At 39.0% G+C, this 6,000-nt stretch overlaps 1 protein-coding gene across 2 annotated transcripts in view; it reads right to left on the reverse strand.

Moving 5' to 3' along the window:
• Window positions 1–5,264, reverse strand: part of LOC145452811 (uncharacterized) — a 116,212-nt gene extending 110,948 nt beyond the window's left edge. For both annotated transcript variants that reach the window (XM_080330951.1, XM_080330950.1), the window contains exon 1: window positions 5,139–5,264. The gene's annotated coding sequence lies outside the window, so the exon portion shown is untranslated. The remainder of the gene's footprint in view (window positions 1–5,138) is intronic.
• Between the last annotated feature and the right edge of the window lie 736 nt (window positions 5,265–6,000).

Consider the following 6,000-nt stretch of genomic DNA (forward strand, 5'->3'; position numbering starts at 1 on the left):
AAAAAAGTACACACTGAGTTAGTTTTATGGGAAAATATGCCAAAAAGTAGTTATTCACAGAAGCGGAAACGACAATGCTGAACCGGTATATGAATTTAACATGGATAATATGTTATATACACAAAAAATAATAATTCAAATATCAATGCATGGCCCCGCCGTTGTATCATCTCTGACTTAAAAGGTCCCCGGAATCTAGAGAAACCTGAATCGTGATTTAATAAGAATACAACAAATCCCACAGTCCGCATTAACAGTTTAATCTCTTGTATTCCTCACATCGCATACACACGGCTAACGCCAGATTACGACTTCAGCAAAGGGATCATAATAGAAATAAGTGAACGAGTGTATCGTCGTTAATGCCACTGTTTTAGCAGCGGTTCATAAGTGTATCCAACCAGCCAATCAATCATCATCGTCAATTCCATTGTTCGCGAATAAAGGTGTTGCTACATGCCAGAATTCAATCCCTATGATCCGTGATCCGTGATACAATTGCAGTATACTATCATCTATATATGCTTGGTAATACAGTATTCAATTGAAAAGCAAAGCGTTCGGCCCACGAACATTTAGAAGGTTTGAATCCGGCCGGCGACGTAATTTGAGTTCGACACCCCTGGTTTGCACAGTATGATATTTAATCACATACGGCCATTCTGTTGATATGCTTACTGAAGCATTAGCAGTTTGAAGCGAAACTGCATCGTGATTTCTCTAATTTAAAAAAGTTACAAATTGGTTATCAATCATTTTGCCAATTTAGAGGTCTCGTTGACCCCCTGAAAATGTTTCGCGGACCCCCGGTTGAGAACCACTGGAATAGCATGTAACAATGTCGAATGAATTAAAGGATACTACTTTGCAGTAATTGTCCGGCTGGATATTACAATCGTAATCGACAAAATAGCTATAATTGGGGATGTGTATAATCTTATTAAATGTCATAAGTAGGGCAAGTTTTTGCAACTTTGGCAACTTTTTTACAGCTTCTGGCAGCTTCCTAAATACTCAGAAGTTATGTAGTATGGTGTTTTAAGCTGTTTGGAGGATTCTTATATTGCAACTTTTTGGAACTTTTCTCCATTTATTTCATGCAACCGTTTGTAACTTTTCCGATTTTTCATGAAGTTTTTGGCAGTTTTTAATGATTTTTCATGCAAATTTATGCAAGCCTTTTCGATTTTTCATGCAACTAACTTTTTGCTGGAAATATTTGGCTCTATATGTAAATAGATCGCCTGATTATTTCATTGTCGTTAAATTTGTGGTCCTTTTTTATTTGATGTACATTTGAGCTGGACCTCCGAAGATTATATTTTCACTGGGTCATTTTTTTCAGGATATTGATTTTTCTGAAGTCGCCAACATTGTGTTTTGCTGCGGTGCTTTGGATACGGATCGATTCGAGTATCTCGTAGGCCTACCCTAATAATTTCAAGGAACTTGTCCATAAATGCAACTTTTTAGTGTCACTTGGTGCAAAATAAATACAGCTTTCCACTGATTAGACTGCCATAAAATCTTGCCCTACTCATAAGAGATCGAATGGTGACAAAATATATACGCTACGAGAAGACAAAGCAGTGGCCGGTAAAACTAGTTAGGCTGGGAACAGTCGGGAACAACTGATCAGCAATTTAAATAAGCTGTTTCAAGCTGGGGAAAACTTTTGACTTGGCTTTGTTGCATACTATTTCAAATCCTTCGGTAACACCCTTCCTATACATATCGCATCTGCATATCACGAATGTCAGTGGGTCTTAAACGGCGTTGAAATGAACCCCCGCTGAGCCAGTCTCAGGGGTCCGTACAGACTCGTACAACAGAAGTCACGCAGATAGTCAGTAAGTATTCAATATCATATTTTTGTTTTGCATGAAAATTTTGTTTTAATGATTTTACTCATATCACACTGTTGTTGAGGCACAGTACATTCTGTGAATCAGTATTCTTTAGTAATGTATTAGACGTGTAATATCGTAGGTTTTTTATCTTGGTGACTAGGCGAAAATTTGAAGTTAGCCGAAGGCTTGCAGATTAACGTAAGGGTTCGCCAGGTTAGTAAGGTTAAGAACCACTCGGTTATGTGAATACAGGGTTTGCCGCAACGCCAGAGTTCAGTATTAAGGTAAGCGCAATATCATTTTAACCGAACTACGTTATGTACAACTGCATCTTGTTGTAGAATTTGGACTGTGGGGGGGGGGGCTTCAGTTTAATAGAATTACGTAAATCTCCAATATCATATTATGAACATGAACACGCAACTAAACATAAATGCGATGGCTGTGTCGATGTCAACTCCTGTCGCCACAAACCAAGATGTAATCTACGAACATATCACGAAGGTTCGGTATAGATACGTCTCAAGCGTGTCGCAACACGGTACATTCGCGACAATATGCTAAAGGCACTAACCGTGATTTGGTTGTGAAGAGATCTATAATTATCGATCACGTTACTAAGAACCATAATTCTGATTTGTCAGTTTCATGCGATGTCTTCAGGGATTAAATCGGTGATATCAATTCGATCACGCGAATAAACATACATTTTTCACTGTTTGAAATACAATTTTAATTGGTCAGTTTCATGCGATGTCTTCACAGGGATTGAATCGGTAATATCAATTCGGTCAAGTGTTTAAAATACATTTTTGGTTTTCTGCATACGTAATTTTGATTCGTCAGTTTCATGCGATGTCTTCGGGGGATTAAGTCGGTGATTTCAATTCGGTCAAGCGAATAAAAATAAATCCTGTCATTTTCAAAAGGACGAGAATGCGGGGAAGTGATTCTCAACCGAGGGCCCGTGAAACCTATAAATTTGCAACATAAATGATAACCTAGTTTGTGATATTCTAAGCTCGGGTAATCCAACGCATCTAAATTCTATGCAATTGCAAGTAGAAGTAGAAGTATTTCGAAGACATGTCAAAGCTACTTCGAGTGGTTTAGAAAATCAAGTTCTGGATTTGAAGCTGTCAATCTCATTAAATTAGTGAGCATTCACAGTCGCTTGAAATTAAATTCCAGAAGTATCTGCTTAACATGACCCAAGGGGATGAAACCTCTTCACCGAATCTATTTTCTCCTGTTACAGACATAACCACTATTCCAAAATAACTTCAAGATGAGCTGTTGGACAGTTTGAATAGGCTGGACGTGTTATGGTCATACCAAAAGGCGCTGTCGGGAGCGTTACGCGTTGTTATTCTATTAGCCTTCACCTAGCTAAGTAAAAGTGGATTTTCGGCTCTCGCTCATATAAATCTAAATCGCGAATTTCCACAACACGACGACGTATTTATTAGTTCTGACATTCAGCTGCAGAAATTCCATTATTGTATTTCGCTTTAAAACTATAAAAGCCATCACAAATTTCGCGTAATATGATGTCTTATTCAAGAAAAGCGCAATATTTTCAGTTTACACTAGACTACAGTTACAATTTGCAGATGACCCCTGATGGTTACAGGATAATTGAGCGAAGTTTGAACTAAACTTTGTGGGATCCGCTGGGTGCCTTGATGGACTAAAAGGCTGACTCGAGTCATGACTCGAATCTATTCGCGATTTATTGATGACTCGACTTGACTGAAGGCATTTTCTTAAGATATGGGAAGAAGCTTCACGTCGTCATGTGTTTCAGTATGGAAAACGGGTTGATCTCGAAACACCTGTGTCTCATAGTCCGGCACCCGATCGTTGCACACCCCTACCCTAAAGCATTACAACGATCTCCTACGGTGTTTTCAAGAGAATACAATGTCGGACAAATCTTTTAATGAATTCGAACCAATTTGTGTAGTACAAAGGTCGACGTTTTTCGCGATCAATCCATATTGTAGTAACGACTTTTCTGCAAATCTCGCTTATTGGCTATAGTACCCACGACCGTGACCTCGAAAATATATAAACTATCCCCAGGAAGTCGCGCGAAGCGTGAAGAAAATTTCCGTTGCAAGAGCTTTTACAAGTATTACATATGAGATCTCTCTGGTGTCGTCGCGACCCAAAATTATACCCTTCACGACCCATACTTTGAGAACCCCTATATCATCTTTTAGTACTAGAAATGCGACCACAAACTGTGAAAATGGAAGAAAATGAGGAAACTGAGTGAGTTTAATACGACTTTAACTCGAAACTAAACAGTCAAAACAATGACTTGGACTCGGACTCGAGTCTCAACACTATGTAACTCGGACTCGACCCTCCGCTCGCCGACTTGGACTTGACTCGGTTGTGAATTGACTCGAGTCAAAACTACAAAAGTGAGATCGACTTGTGACTCGGAACCTTGTGACTTAGTTACAACCGTGCCAATTGCGGTCCGCGAAGACAAAAGGGTTGAGAATCACTGATGCAGAACGTGGGTATAGAGTCTACTGCAATTTATCGTCTTCAAAGCCGAAAAGTTTGCTGCCCATATTGCCTACATACATTTATTTAAGTGGGAAAAGTAAAATGAACAGACCCTAATTCCGGTGAAATTGGTTTAAATAAATCGATTTATACTTGGAATAAATCAGGGTTGTAACCAAGTCAAAAGGCTCTGAGTCACAAGTCAATCTCACTTTTATAGTTTTGACTCGAGTCAAGTCGAGTCATTTTCAACTGACCACCGAGTCAAGTCCGAGTCCAAGTCATCGAGCAAAGGGTCGAGTCCGAGTCATGGTATTATGACTCGAGTCCGAGTCCGAGTCAATGTGTTGACTGCTCAGTTTCCAGCTAAAATCTTGTTAAACTCACTATTTATAACTCTGTTTGGTGATATTGAATGGTTCGAATTTTGAATGTACTAATTTTCCTCACTTTTAGTAGTTTCTGGTCGCATTTTCAAGTACTAGTACCAATAGACGAAATCCCGATAGGGTGGTTACTTTACTATTCTTCGAAATTACAGTGAAATGTGGGTCCTGGCCGTCTGTGACTCGAGTCATATGACTTGGTTCGAGTCAAAGTCGAGTCAATACACAGATTGACTCGAGTCGAGTCATTTCCGTATTTTGAGAAAATGACTCGAGTCAAGTCGAGTCATCAGAAAATCGCGACTCGAATCGAGTCATGACTCGAGTCATTACAACCCTGGAGTAAATGCGAATTCTGGCAACAATATAAAAGCCTTACCTTAGCGGAATCTTACAATTACACTTCCATTGTGAAACGCAGTTATGACAGATTCAGGTTTGTTTGTAAAACAAGATAATCTCTGTTCGAAAAGAAATGCCATTATATATACTTTAAAATTTCATAACTGGCTTGGACTTTGCCTCAACGACCTCGATATTACCAATCTAAATATCGGCATTTTATTTGCGACTCGTAAGAAGTACGTTATATGTATTTCAGTACGAAGCTTTGTTTCAATAACTATAGAACACGGAGAGCAAATTTAAATCTCTGGTATATGTGGGCCTGGTAAGTTCGTATCCTGTCAGCAATGTGTCATTGATACATATTCGATTAGAAAAATATAGGCAGATAAAATAAGCTGCAGGCGGTGACAGTCGTTGTATATTGAACGGAACATCAATTGCCAGTATCGCTGTGGTCTCTTGGGTATGTCACAGACCTTTTAAGAAAGGAAATGATGCTACCCACTCCGCAGCCGCCAATAATAATACGACAGAAAATGATTAAATTATGGACAGGTATGGATATAGTTTTTACCTTGTCATTTCAACGTGCCATTATTGGGTTATGCCTATCAGGACCGCTGTATACGAAAATCGGGAAGATCACACTTTTTGAATCTGACTTCTTGTGTATTAGCACCTTCTGAAGCCACGCATTTCTCCTTCGACTCAATAAAAACATTGCAAGTTGCAAAATTAGACTAATCATTGCTGTTGATAACACATGTCGAAATAGTCCCAATTGCTCATTTGACTCTCGAGTATTACCATCAAACTAAATCAAATAGAGTTATGACGAAACAGCAGAACTGTCCAAAAGCATATCGCTAACTGCATATTAACATTCTCTCGGG

The sequence above is a fragment of the Botryllus schlosseri genome, chromosome 12 (genome assembly GCF_051294905.1).
Source record: "Botryllus schlosseri isolate E-star chromosome 12, Bs_hap1, whole genome shotgun sequence".
Taxonomy (NCBI): domain Eukaryota; kingdom Metazoa; phylum Chordata; class Ascidiacea; order Stolidobranchia; family Styelidae; genus Botryllus; species Botryllus schlosseri.